The sequence below is a fragment of the Ursus maritimus genome, unplaced genomic scaffold (assembly GCF_017311325.1).
Source record: "Ursus maritimus isolate PB19 unplaced genomic scaffold, ASM1731132v1 scaffold_10, whole genome shotgun sequence".
Classification (NCBI taxonomy): domain Eukaryota; kingdom Metazoa; phylum Chordata; class Mammalia; order Carnivora; family Ursidae; genus Ursus; species Ursus maritimus.
The window spans coordinates 4067036-4080715 of record NW_024423344.1 but is presented as its reverse complement, the minus strand read 5'-3'; positions in this window follow the sequence as shown (position 1 = coordinate 4080715).

The following is a 13680-nucleotide window of genomic DNA, read 5'->3' as shown; positions in this document are numbered from 1 at the left end:
CGAGAACAAGGGTAGACCTACTGGACTCGAAACACCAGGAACGGGGTGAGTTAATTTCTTCTTCCTTTATAATGACAATAAAGAAAAGAACATTTGTGTGCACAATGTAGAAAAGAAAACATTTTTTTTTCAAATTACCCATCAGCAAAATGACCCATGACAGAAAGTTCAAGTCCTTTTTAATTATAAGCTTTATTTGTATGCTAATATATTCATCTCAGGAAAACACAATTTTGTGAACAAATGAGTTCTTACATGAATTATGAATATAAATATGGGTTAAATTAGATAGCTCCCAAATTTCAATTCTCTTTTCTGCACAGGGTAAGGAATATTCTTCAAGCATCTATCAGTGAATAGTTGGGCTTCAGCCTGTATTTTTCTCACTTCCCGAATTTCATGTGTCAGTGAAGAAAACCAAGCCTCCAGTAAGCCAGATGGCCACTGAATGTCCAGTACCCGTCCAGCCTGGTAGGCCCCTCAGATCTATGGCCCTCAGACTGCTGTGGACCCCTCTGCTCCTGTTCCCATGAGCCTTCTTACTCAAACATAAAAGGTCACCCACCCTGCCGGTACCACTTTATTAGGAGTGGGGCATTGTATTTTAAACCACAGAGGTCCACAGAAACTATGGATGGATGTTGAGAAGACTCAGTAGGGCAGCCTCCACAGGCTTAGAGAAGAATCTCACTGTGCATAGTAACTGCCAGGAAAATTCTAGAGAAAACGAGGAGACTAGTCCCACCCAATAGCAAACTATATTACAAAGCTACAGAAATTAAAATATTCTCAAACAGAACAAAATAAAGAATCCAGAACCAGAACTAAATATCAAGTATTTGATAAAGCGGACATTTAATGCCAGTGGGGAGAAGCTGGCTTATTCAAAAATGGTATTGGCCGTGTCACTCCCTCATCAAAATAAATTCCAGATGAATCTTTAAGCACTTAAGCATGAACCATAAAAGTGCTAAAATAAATCATGAAAGAATTTTTTATAATCTTGTAAAGGGAAGCTTTTATAAACATGACACAAATCCAGAAGCCATTGAAAACATTAAAATTTAATAAAAAAAAAAAAAACTGTATGACACAATGCCATTAATGAAGTATTAACTACACCAAAAATCTGGTGAGACAAGATATGGTTTTTATTTCCTTCATGAAAAAGCTCCTATAAATTAATTGTTTTTCAAACAAGCAAAGCCCAAGAGAAAAGCAAAGAACATAACAGAGAGATTACAAAAAGAGAAGTACAAATGGCTCAAAGATATAAAAAGATTATCAACTTCCCTCAGAAGAGAAGAAACACAAATTAGAACTGTAATATAATGTTATTTTCAGATTAGCAAAATGCAAAAAAATTGATATACAAGGACAGGAGAAGATTGAGCTTTCCATTCACTGCCAATGGGAAAAGAAAAACACAGCCTCTGTGAGATGTACACTTTGCATACAGCTCCTAAAATTCAAAATGTGCATTCTCCGTGACCAGAGAATTCTACTTTCAGAAATTTGTGCTACTGAGATATTCCTCATAACATTCACCAAAGAAAAACCACAGCAGTACTTTTTTTAATATCAAAAGATTGGAAACAAGCTAAATATTCATCAATAGGGGACTTGTTAAAGAAAGTGTATCTGTAAATGGCATTTTATGCAGCCATTAGAAAGGAAGAGGCAGCTGGTTTAGAATAATCTTGAAGCTCTTGGAAGGGAACAAAATAAAAGTGCAGAACCACAGGAATTCACCATCTATAATAAAGGGAGAACATGTATCCAAATGTGTTTGCATATGCATAAAACATTCCTGAAAGAGCCCAGGACAGACCCGCAATGGTGGCTGAGCTTAGGGAGAGAAACTTGGTGTCTGAGGTTATGGGTGGTGGGAGGATTATTTCACTCTATTCTGTTTAGTACCCATGGGATTTTGTACAAAGTACATTTATTACATGTCCCCTAAATTAATGAATTTTAAAATAGCCCTATAGCATGTTTCTAAAGCTTTTTAGGAATATTGTACTCTGGGCGCCTGGGTGGGTCAGTCAGTTAAGCATCAGGCTCTTGTTTAGGCTCAGGTCATGATCCCAGGCCTGTGAGTTCAAGCCTTATGTGGGGCTCTGTGCTCAGCGCAGATTACGCTCAAGATTCTCTCTCCCTCTCCCCCTCCCCCTGCTCTCTCTCTAAAATAAATAAATACATAAAATCCTTAAAAAAAAAAAGAGTATTGTGTTCTATACACCACTTCCTCGGCGCCTCCTCTGACAATACAGAAAGAACCATTCTCTGTGTGGAACTAAGTATCACCTAATTTCAAATGAGTTCTATTTTTCTCAGTACAAACTGACCATCCAATTTTACCGATTCTCAGAGCCCTCAAACACATACAGATGCCCTTCCTTGAGTTCAATCTGTTTTGCAATAACTTTCTGCACAATAACACTTTGTTCCAGTTTGTCTGTTCTATAATCGTGATGTCCCTGTAACAGTGCTCACCATGTGTATGTCAGGGGTAAGACCATGGACGCTTCAGCTCTCTGGCTTTGATACTATTTCATCTGCTTATTAGTTCTTTGTCCTTGAGGAAATAGTTACAAATAATAACTTACATTATGGAGACAACAGAAGTACCAACCTGTGGAAATTTAGATTATTGGTTCAGAAATATTTATTGTATCCCCACCTCCTTCCATGGGTCAGAGTGGCTTATATACCCCTTTTACTTGGGTTTGGCTCTGTGACTTGATTTGTTTGTTTGTTTGTTTCCACTTAATGAGGATAAGTGACTAAAGGCTAGAAATTACCCTGCAACTGGGCTTCCTATCTTGCACGTCTGACATCAGCATGAGAACATGGTGGAGCTAACCTGTTAGACCCAGGAGAAGAATAAGAGACACAGAAGCAGAGTGGAGAAACCTCAGCTGAGTTCAAGCTAGTTCAGCAGATTTTCAGATGTGTAGCCAGCCCAGCAAGAACAGCATTCCCAAAACACTGGGCATCTGTAGAAATGTTTGCTGCATTATATGCTGATGAAATTTAGTGGGTGTCTGTTCCATAGCATTAGTTTGAACATAGTTAACTGCCTATAACGATCACTACCAGTTTAGGAAAATTGAGAGAACTAATACATCTGAAGCACAGAGAATAATGCTGGGCACACATCAAGCACTTTCTAAAAATTTCCTATTACAGTCATCTTCATAAATGCTAATTCTATTAAGATAATTTCAGGGGCGCCTGGGTGGCTCAGCGTCTGCCTTTGGCTCAGGTCATGATCCTGGAGTCCCGGGAACCGACCCCATGTCGGGCTTCCTGATCAGAGGGAGTCTGCTTCTCCCTCTCCCTCTCCTCCTCTCCTGCTCAAGCTCGCTCCCTGTTGCTTGCTCACTCACTGTCTCTCAAATAAATAAATAAATAAAATTTTTTTAAAAAGATAATTTCAGTACTCATGTTTCTGATATTGTTCAGATATTAGCTCTTGATCTGTTCTGTTTCTGCTGCTGGAGATACCTGTCTTCCTGTTTGCCATGCAGCGTTTTGGATGGCCCTAAGACTCTCAGCACAGCACAGTTTCTTTCTGAATCTCATATGACACACATGTACCCCCAGTCCCAGCATGCCTTCAACACAACGCATTATGTCATGCATTCCTACCTCTTAAATCATTTCCCTCTATTCTTATTGCCGTACCCTGTCTCACTAGAGCAGGGAGGCCAACAGCCATTCCCATTTGTGACTCTGGCTTCCGGCAGGATTCTATCCTGGAGGGGTTCTAACAGAGTGTGACCCTCGGTGATTATTTCTTGTCTCTGGACCTTGGATTTCTCATTTGCAAATAAGACATTAGGTTAGGCCTTCACTGAGAATTCCTCCAACTCCATTTCCTCAATTTAAATGAAATAAGGCAGAAGTACATAAACAGTTTCTTCTGAACTGGTAAACTGTGAGGTTTTGTTTCCATGCTTGTTTAAAACTTACAGGTTACAAAAGAACATTTTTGACATGTTTTCAAAGGTTCTTAACAAAGGTTATACCAAAAGCATTATTGTTGTTATTCAAAATGAAAAATTTTACTCTCCAAGAAATTTCTAACCTTTGTTTTCAGTTTGGTTTTTCTGATTCCAGAATATTTTCTTTAAAATGTCTCATAAGATGTCATCTGGGTTATTTTATGATCTCTGGGTTCTATATAGATGATGTCTAATATACTGGCAGTGGAAACTCCTTGTGTATCTTTATGGCTGTTGACTTAACATTTAATGCACTTCCTGAAATCAGAAACATCATTATTAAGATTCTTTATCTATGCCATTATAATGCTAGAGCACAATTTTTAAAAACTCATAGTTTGATCTTTCAATAAGTGTATTTCATACATTTGAGGTGAATTTATTGCATATGTGAAAAACGCAAGAAAATATCAAAATATCTCATATTTTGAATATATTCAGACAGAGAGGGAGCGAGAAAGAGGGAGAGGTATATGACATCTAATTCAGCGATTAGAAGTTTGGTGGATATTAGTTCAACTTTTTCTGTCTTACATGCACACATACACCCACACAGAATTTATTTTGTAAACATAGCCTATTGCTATGTACCTTGTTTTTTGCCCTTAAAAATTTACAGTGAGAAACTGGCATGGCCCTTCCTAATGGCCGCATGGTAATACATTGTACAGATATGCTGTGATAATTTAGAAAATACGCTGTTATTACTTAGTTTCCATTTGCCCATATCCAGAGGATATGGATTGGACACCCTTGTTTATGTATCATTATACGTATGAGTAAGCATTTCTGGGGATCACCGTCAAGAACTGAAATTGCTGAATCATAGCATCTGTTCATGGTTTGCTTTGTTAAATACGTCCACGTGACCTTCCAAAGAAGTTGTGCCAAAATACAGCCCCACTGACACTGTCTTATACTCTGTTTCTCCATCTCCTTGATAACCTGGGTGGTTACATTTTATTTGTTTGCTTGGGAACTGTGGGAGATAAAAATGATATTAATTTGCTTCTGTCTGATAACTGTTGTCTTTATGCCTTATTAAACTGAATATTTTTAATTTATGAATTATGATTTGTTCATATCATCCCTTTTTCACTATCAAGTAGTTTATTTTTATCTTGTTGAATTTTAGTAGATGTTTGTATATTAGGATGTGAATCCTATGTCTATTCTGTGTTGCAAATGTTTTCTTCTAGAATGCCTCTTAAGTTCTAATGTTATTTGCAGTATTTTTCCCAACCATAAGTTTTTATGTCTGGTGTTGATAAATCTGTCATTTCCTTGAAATCTTCTGAGTATTAAACCTTCTTCAGAAGGCTTTCTAAAGCCCAGAATCACAAACATGTCCCTGTATTTTCTTCTGTCATATTTTGAAAATTAAATGAATCCAGGGCCATCTGCACTATGACTAACCCAAAGACCCTGAAAACTCAGAAACATTAGTACTAGATTCTGTTTAACAACGATGACTGCATACAGCCTCAGATTCCCAAACCGACACTGCCCACATACTAGAAGATGCAGAGATGTTACCCAGGCAGCTTCTCCACTTGGTGGAGCCCATGTATATCTCTGGAAATCTACTCGGGGATTGCAGACCTCCTCTCGTAGGGTGGGATTCAATGAGCTTCCATCTTGCCTGAGGACAAACCAAAGGAATTGGCTGGAAAACTTGGCACTGAGGATTGATAAATCTTGGCATATGTTACCAAGGTCAAGGACGGAATCTCTTTCCACATTAGATCTCAGAGATTGTTATCATTCTGTCATCAATAATAGCAGCCCACACTCTGCTAACAATACAAGGGAGACATGATGTCGGAGCCAAATTATACAGTAAAGGTGGAATAACTGACCTCATGTAGCTGGGCCATGAGTATCTTTATTCAAGAGTTTCGGAGAAATGGTAGTTCCAGTCCAAAACATATCTACACTTGCATCATTTTCAGTAATAATAGAATCACTATTTTTCTTAACTAGATGGAAGATGATATGCGGAATATTGTGTGTTTTCTGGTGAATTTTCCCTCTAATGACTCAGAGGTACCATCAAATAATATGAGTAACATGCTGTCTTATTTTTTTTCTCTTTTATGCGTTTTTTCCCCCTTGCAATTACTCAGCACCATACACTATTGTTAGCAAGCTAGTCAAGTTTCAGAGCCTCAATTCAGTTTTGAGACTGATTTAAAGTTCCACTAGATCTCCTGCAGCTGTCAAAGGAAATGCCCTAGTTGCTATTCTGGGGCTGTCTTTGGTGTTTCTCTTCGACCCTTATTATCTGGAAAATCTCTAAATAAGTTCTATAAATGGACCTTTCAGCTGCTTTTACCAAGAGTGACTTGGATTATAAGGTTTTAAGGTCATGAATTTTTATTTCCAGCTAACTCATACTACAGGGGTTGAATTCAACCATCACATATCACCTATCGAAAAAGAAAAGAAGGAAAAAGAAACTCAACATTCTACCTTTTGGACATTATTATATAATGGCATGTTTATATCTATAGGCATATGTTTAGGAAGACATGGAGAGCACAAAGCAAGGGAAATAGGACAATTAGCTAGAGGTAGAAATCTAGGCAGGATGTGGTCAATGACAAACAGCAAAACTATCTGAGGATAACAACATGTAACAGTTTATAGATGAAATCTAGGACTGACACCACTTTTCGGTAATTTCAAATTTAGGGATTGGATTTTACGACTATGGACCCAATCCATGTTTGGAAACAAGAAAAATATTGTGGTATGCTAAACAGATAGTGGGCTGGTGAGGCAGGTGAGTGTGATGGAGGTTGATGTAAGGAAGACAATCTTGGACAAGGTTTATTTAGCACTACAGTTCACAGAACTTTTTTATATCAATTGTATCTTTGATCTTATATCATTCCTATGAGGCAGGGGTTACTCTTTTTCTAGAAATGAAGAAACGGAACCTCAAAGAGATTAAGCCAGCTTTACCCCGCAAACACATGGCTAGTAAATGGTAAAGTTGAGATTCACAACCCAAGATTTCTGATTCATCATTTTAAGTTTCCTCTGTATTCACTCTTTCATCCTTCTATTGGAAAATATTTTAAGGCCAGATCACGACATAGTCATCTAGCATAGTAGCTGTTGCAGTGTGACGGGCACATAATAAAATCACCCCTCCCCCCATGCACATTTGGAAGAACCATGTGAGTCAAACAAATGGAGACTAGCATATATCCTTCACTTCTGATAAAATTTAGGTGAAAGAGCATGACTTCAGGTCTGTTAGCTAATTGAGCTGGTTGATATTATTGCTCTGGATTGAATTTACCCAGCTACTCACAGCTCTTTCCAAAGGAGAGAAGAGTACAGACAGAAGAGAAAAATTTGCTTCAGGCAATCTGGTAAGGCCCTGAGATGAGTGGGAGGAAGAGAGAGGTTACAAATTACTTAGATTGAAGTCCCTCCCAGTGGAAACACAGGGAGCAGTAAGGAGATCCTCTTTCCACAGAGTGCCTGGTTTTGAATCAGCACTTATAGTTTGTTGGATAAATAATGAGTAAGTGGATGATGCCCACCTATTCTTTACCTTCTCAATATGCTATATTGATCTCAAGTCTCTTGGCATTATCCTGATGATTTCGATAGTTTTACCTTCTTTATTCTTTTACTTTGAAATTTCATTATTTTGAAGCTCTACTCACATACCCAGAAAGGAAAATAATTACAGATCATGGATAATAGGGTACTAGAAGGGAAAAATTGGGTACTAGAAGGGAAAATTGAAATGGCCAATGATTTGAAGAAGGGCAGTTATTAAAAAAAAATAAATAACCACCAGCTGTGTTTTACTATTCACAAAGTAGTTTTTGGTTTTGATATGTCATTTAACTCACACGATCATTTGGGGAATTTGTTACTATAAAACAATCTTTACAGATAAATGAGGGGACCTGCCCCTGAGTGCTTAAACCTGAACAAGCACTAGTTAATGGAGACTCTGGGACATTGAACCCATGTCATACGGTCCACAACCTGGTATGTCAATCAGGCAGCATGTACAAAGATTTCCATAAAAGCAATATGTGAGCGTACCCACCTCAACTGCTACATTCCTTCTCCAACCAAATGAAAATGATCCAGTGGGAGTGTCTATGGTCTTCCCCCTCACACTGTGCATTTAAAAGCTGCCTCCTTAGGCTCCACATACCCTTCTGCACTTAGAGAAAGGTTGGAAGGACTCCACCTGAACAGAATTTCAATAAGAATGAAGACAACCACTTCCCAGGAAAAAAAAAAAAAAAGAATGAAGACAACCAGGGCAGAAGAAGTGCAGAACCCAGAGGTCCTGCATAGGAAGGTGAGAGTAGAGAAGTGTCAGGCATACTGGAATGGAGCAAAAGACAGCATACACAAGATGTTGACTGGGAAAAGAGAGGGGAGAGAGGGAGTGGGACAAAAGGGAAAGGGAGCACAGAAGAATGTTTGCTTCCCCCAGCCCCCCCCCCCCTTAGGAGAATGAATTTGGGTAAAGGGATAGGAAGAGCAAGCCAAAGTTAATGGGCTTCCAAGGACTATCTACTTTGACCCCATAAAGTACTGGAAGACAACATGAGTAAAGTTTAGAATTTCTGTTCAGCCTGAGTTTCTTTCACTAGAAAGCAAGAACGGCTCCAGGACTGGCTAACATGGGTCACTGCTCCTTCAGCACTGTGTTGTCTTTACCCCAGCCACCACACTCATTTTATTGAATTTCCATGTCAAAGGCCACACTGACCAATATTCATCTTTCTCTTATTTTTATACTGTCATCCCCACATTCACCCTTGTCTCTTTTGTTCAATTGGGATCAGCTCTACTATCTGAAGCATGCTCTTTATCTCCCCATGTTTAGCAAAATGTGCTCAAGAACAGCCCTTAGTTCTGTCCCTCAGGCTCAAGCCAGCTCCCCACACGACACCAGGGACATTTCTTCCCCTAATCACTCCACAGGGAGTTCTCAAACTATGGCTAGGACTCAGAGGAGGTGACTGGAAACAGAAACCACATCATGCTGACTGCCTCATTGCCATATTACAATACTTTTTCTCATTTCCTTCATCTGAAAGACAATCTCTCCAGTCTTACAAATTCATTGCATTTTCACTTTCTTTTTCTAGAAACTTTCTTCAAATATCTGATTATACGAAAAACAGTGGGAAAAATTCCTTCTGAAAATTACCTTGACTCCCGCTTCTGTGAGCAAATAATGTGGTTACAGCTTTCATAAGCTCATGGATAAACTTTTTATGCTTTTTTTAATACTTCAAAGAAATGTCAGCATGTGTATTCGAAATGGTGGATTTTAATAAAATACTGCCTCATATCAGATTATTTTGTTTTTAGGTAGTCACTTTAAAAATAAAATATTAGAAGACTTAAATATTAGAAGACAATACTAGAAGACTCATCACCTAACCTAACACATGTGGAAATATATTTTATCGCAATTAACCAAACTAACTTGAACCCATGCGAAGAAGCAAGGAGTCACTGTGTTTAGTTTGTAACTATAGGAATTTTTATTTAACAGCAAATTTACTACAAAATTTTACTTATACTACTAAGCAGAGACAATTTCAAACCACTCGCTCAGAATAAGAAGAAAATCCCACTGTTCCAAACTCCTACTCAAAGAGGAATACCTTCTACACTACTCTGGAGTAGTTACTCAGCACTAACAGTTGGAAACATCCATTTCACATCAAGCCAGCTGGCTATCTTTTGCAACTTTTGACAATTGTTCACAGTTCTACCTTCCAGGAGCAAAGCTAAACAAGTCTACTACATATTCAACACGACAGAACTTCAGATACTTTAAAGACATCCACAATTTCCACCATGAGCCTTCCTTTATCCTGGCTAAAAATTTTATTAAGTTTTATTAAGTGTTCCCCCACATGGTGTTTTTAATTTCCATGGCCTTCACACTATTTTATAAACAGCCCTTTGAAATGGTGCTGCCCAGAAATGAACACTGTGTCCCAGTGTCTGACTAGGGCTGAAAACAGTGCTGGGAGACCTTCCTTGATCTCGAGCTCACAGTCAAAGACTATTACTGTATTTAAAAGAAATGGCATTATGTTCATTGTTTTTAGGTTTATGAGCAACTAAAAATCCAAGATGCTGTTTTGTCCCGCCTTCTCATCCAACACACACACAAGAACAGCTGGACAACCTGACTTTCCCATTCTCTGAATAAATATACATTTTGGAAGCCAAATGCAGGACCATATCCCTGCTTACTATTACAACCCAGCATTCTACTCTTTGTTATGTTCAATTCTATCTCCTATGCTAATAGCAATTCCTCTCAGCTTGTACAAGCTAAATAATAATAACTCTTCACTGAGGTGTATAACCAGCAATAAGACTGCCATTAAGGACCCCTCCTGTTAAAATGTTCTTTGGGTAAGATTTAATCAGTTGCAACTCTTTAAGAAGACACTGTCAAATACTTGTTCCTAAGACTTAAAAAATATAAAAAATATAAACACTATAATACCTCTAAAACTTTAGATCAGCAAAACAGGTAAATTCTTAAAAATCATAACCACTAAGAAATAAAAATAAAATAACACATTATTAATTTAATAATTATTCTATTCTACATTAGATGATTTGAATTGTAATATGTCAAGGTGTCCTCAAAGCTTGATGGCAAGTCATTTGAGCTGTAGCTCAAGTTCTTTATTCAGTAGGCTTAATTTCCTATATTGCATGTCCAATAAATTGGACATAATTTGACTAAATTCAACATGTTCTCTCTGTAGATAAGATTTCTTTCCCCTCTGGTTTCCTTCAAGATTTTCTCTTTGGTTTTCTGTAATTTGAATATGCATGTCTAGCTGTGTTGTTGTTTTATATTTATTTTGCTTGAAAGGTCTATGAGGTTTTTGGAACTATAATTTGGTATCTGCCATGAGTTTTGGCAACTTCCTAGCCATAATTTCTTCAAATATTTCTTCTGCCTTGTCTTTCCTTTTCCGAATATGCATGCGTTGCATTAGATATTGCCACACAGTTCTTGGATGCTCTTTTTTTTACTTTTGTTTTTGTGTTTGAGTTTGGGAAGTTTCTGTTGCTCTATCTTCAAACCCACTGATTCTTTCCTTGGTTATATTTGATATACTGATGAGCCCATTGAAGACAATTTTCATTTCTGTTACTATGTTGTTGTTGTTGTTGTCTTTAATTTCTAGCATTTCGTTTTGATTCTTTCTTGTATTTTCACAATCCTGCTGACATTACCCATCTGCTCTTGCATGTCGTTTATTTTTTCCATTAAAGTCATTAACATATTAACTATAGTTATTTTGATTTCACTTTATGATACTTCCAACATCTGTGCCATATCTGAGTTTTGCTCTGATCATTGGTCTGTCTCTTCAGACTGTGTTTCTCTTGCCTTTGACATTCCTTGGCATCTCTTTTTCTCTTTCTTGCTTTCTTGCTTGCTTTCTGAAAGCAGATGTGTTGCAAAAGGTAATAGATATGAGGTAAGTAGACCTTTAATGTGAGGATTTATGTTAATATGGCAAAGCTTTGGACCATGTTTAATGTTTGTTGTAGTTATAGGGACCAGGGGCTTCAGGTTCCTCTAATGTCCTTGTTTTCATCTCCCCCCACCTCCCACAGCTTTGGAGCTTCCCTTTGTACTATTCCTCAGAGAGAGTCTGTGTCTGGTAGTTCTTTCAGCTCTAATCCACTGTTATTACTAGAGGCTTATTAGAATAATTGTGGGGTGCGGAGAGAAAGCACCATTTTCTGATCTTCTAATTAAGTCTCAGTATTTGAGTGGGTCTGTGTCTCAGAGGTGTGGTCTTCGAAGTATGTGTGAACTTCCTCCAGGGGTGTGACTCCCCCTCACCCCTACCCCAGTCCATTCCCCACTACAGCTCTCCAGCCTATTACCTTAAAGCCCCACTCCCAGTTGACTAATGCTTTTATTTATTTATTTTTCTTTAGATGAACAGGAAGGCTAGAGTAGGCTGGAGTGAGTTAGGTCTCAGTTTTGCACTGGTGAAATCTCGTCTCCCAGGGATTAAAGCTTTGTTAGGGGAAAGTCTTGGAGGAGGGTGGAATTCATGCTGGCTTACATTTTTCCATCCCCTGCCCAGGCCATGTGGGGAGTTTTCTCAGCTCTTTCAAGGGAGGATCCAGGGGTTCCTGACAGAAGAGCCTGCAATCTGTGGGCCCGTCTATAACTGTGGCCTCCAGGAGCTTTTTGTTAACACACTGGGCTGCATTTAGCCTGCAGTCAAATTACTAGCAAAGTGATCCTACTGGCTTGTGGCATATGGGGTCCTCTGTCCCAAGAAAGCAAATCTCAAGTACTGTATATATATGGGTATGCCTGGTTCTCTAGATTTGGGGATGAATATGTGTCCTGTGACCTCAGTTCTGTGACAAATCTGAGAAAAGTCATTGATTGTTCAGTTTGTCTAGCTTTTACCTGTCGTAAGGACAAGGGAATAAAACCCAAAATCTGTCAAATTCAGTGTTTTATTATCTTGTTCAGTACTAAATTAAAGTCAGGCAATTTACTCTAAACTTTTCTGTTAGGATAAAGCATGATAGAAACTATCATTCAGATGCATATTTTTATTCACACTCAATATACCACTATCTTGGTCATGATGCCCCTTTTACAGTATATAACATGGCCCACAAAAGTCATCACCCAATTGGAAAGCCTCTTTAATAAAATGTTTTAGAAGTGATTAACCTACCAAAAAGTAGTAAAGAACTTTTTCTTTATACATGTATCTTGCATATATTGAGCTGTTTATATATTGCACGTTAGTAGTTTAGTCAATTTTAAAGCAAAATATATGGCAGTATTCATACCCCATAGCAATTGTTCAATTGTTAGCCTTATTATATGTTATGTTATTATGGATATCCAATGTAATCATTTGACAAGGAATTTCATCAATAGTTCTTGTTTTTCTTTCTCTCTCTCTCTCTTTTTTTTCCTTTACTTTTCCCTGAATATATTTGACTTTAGCTTCATGTCTGGTTTTACATATTTCTCAAAAAAAAAAAAATGGCATGTGCTGGTTTTGCACTTAAAACTCATACTCCCATAGTTTTACTGTCTCCATTAATTAAAAAAAAAAATTATTATTTAAGAAGCATAATTTTTATTTGTTCCAGAATGATTATGTTTACTAAAAAAAGTCACAGATTTTGAAAATGGCATGGAAATGTTACTTCATTAACCATATATATCCTAAGATAGTCTAACTTTATACTTATTATGACACCCTATCCATTTCAGGCTTTTAGAAATTGTCTTTCATCTTTCAGTTTCTGCCATGGTCTTGTTTGGTAGTGTGTGAGAGTCCTGTGTAATGATGATGAAATATGAATGCCAAGCAATGCTAGCCTCAGGTGGTTTATCAGTTGCACTTGTTTCAGGCCTCTCCTGACCTCCTGACTCTGTGTTCTGACAGTGGCCCGGGCCAAACCATCCACGATGGTGTTTCCTCTCACACATCTTCATCTCAGTGCTTCTCTGTGAGGATCACCTTCCATGCTCCATATGCATGACAGGGTAACAAGAGCACAGAGGTGGATGTGTTAGCTCTCTTTAAAGTGTAGGCTGGTCAATAACACATCACTTCTACCATGTTCTATTTGCTAAAGT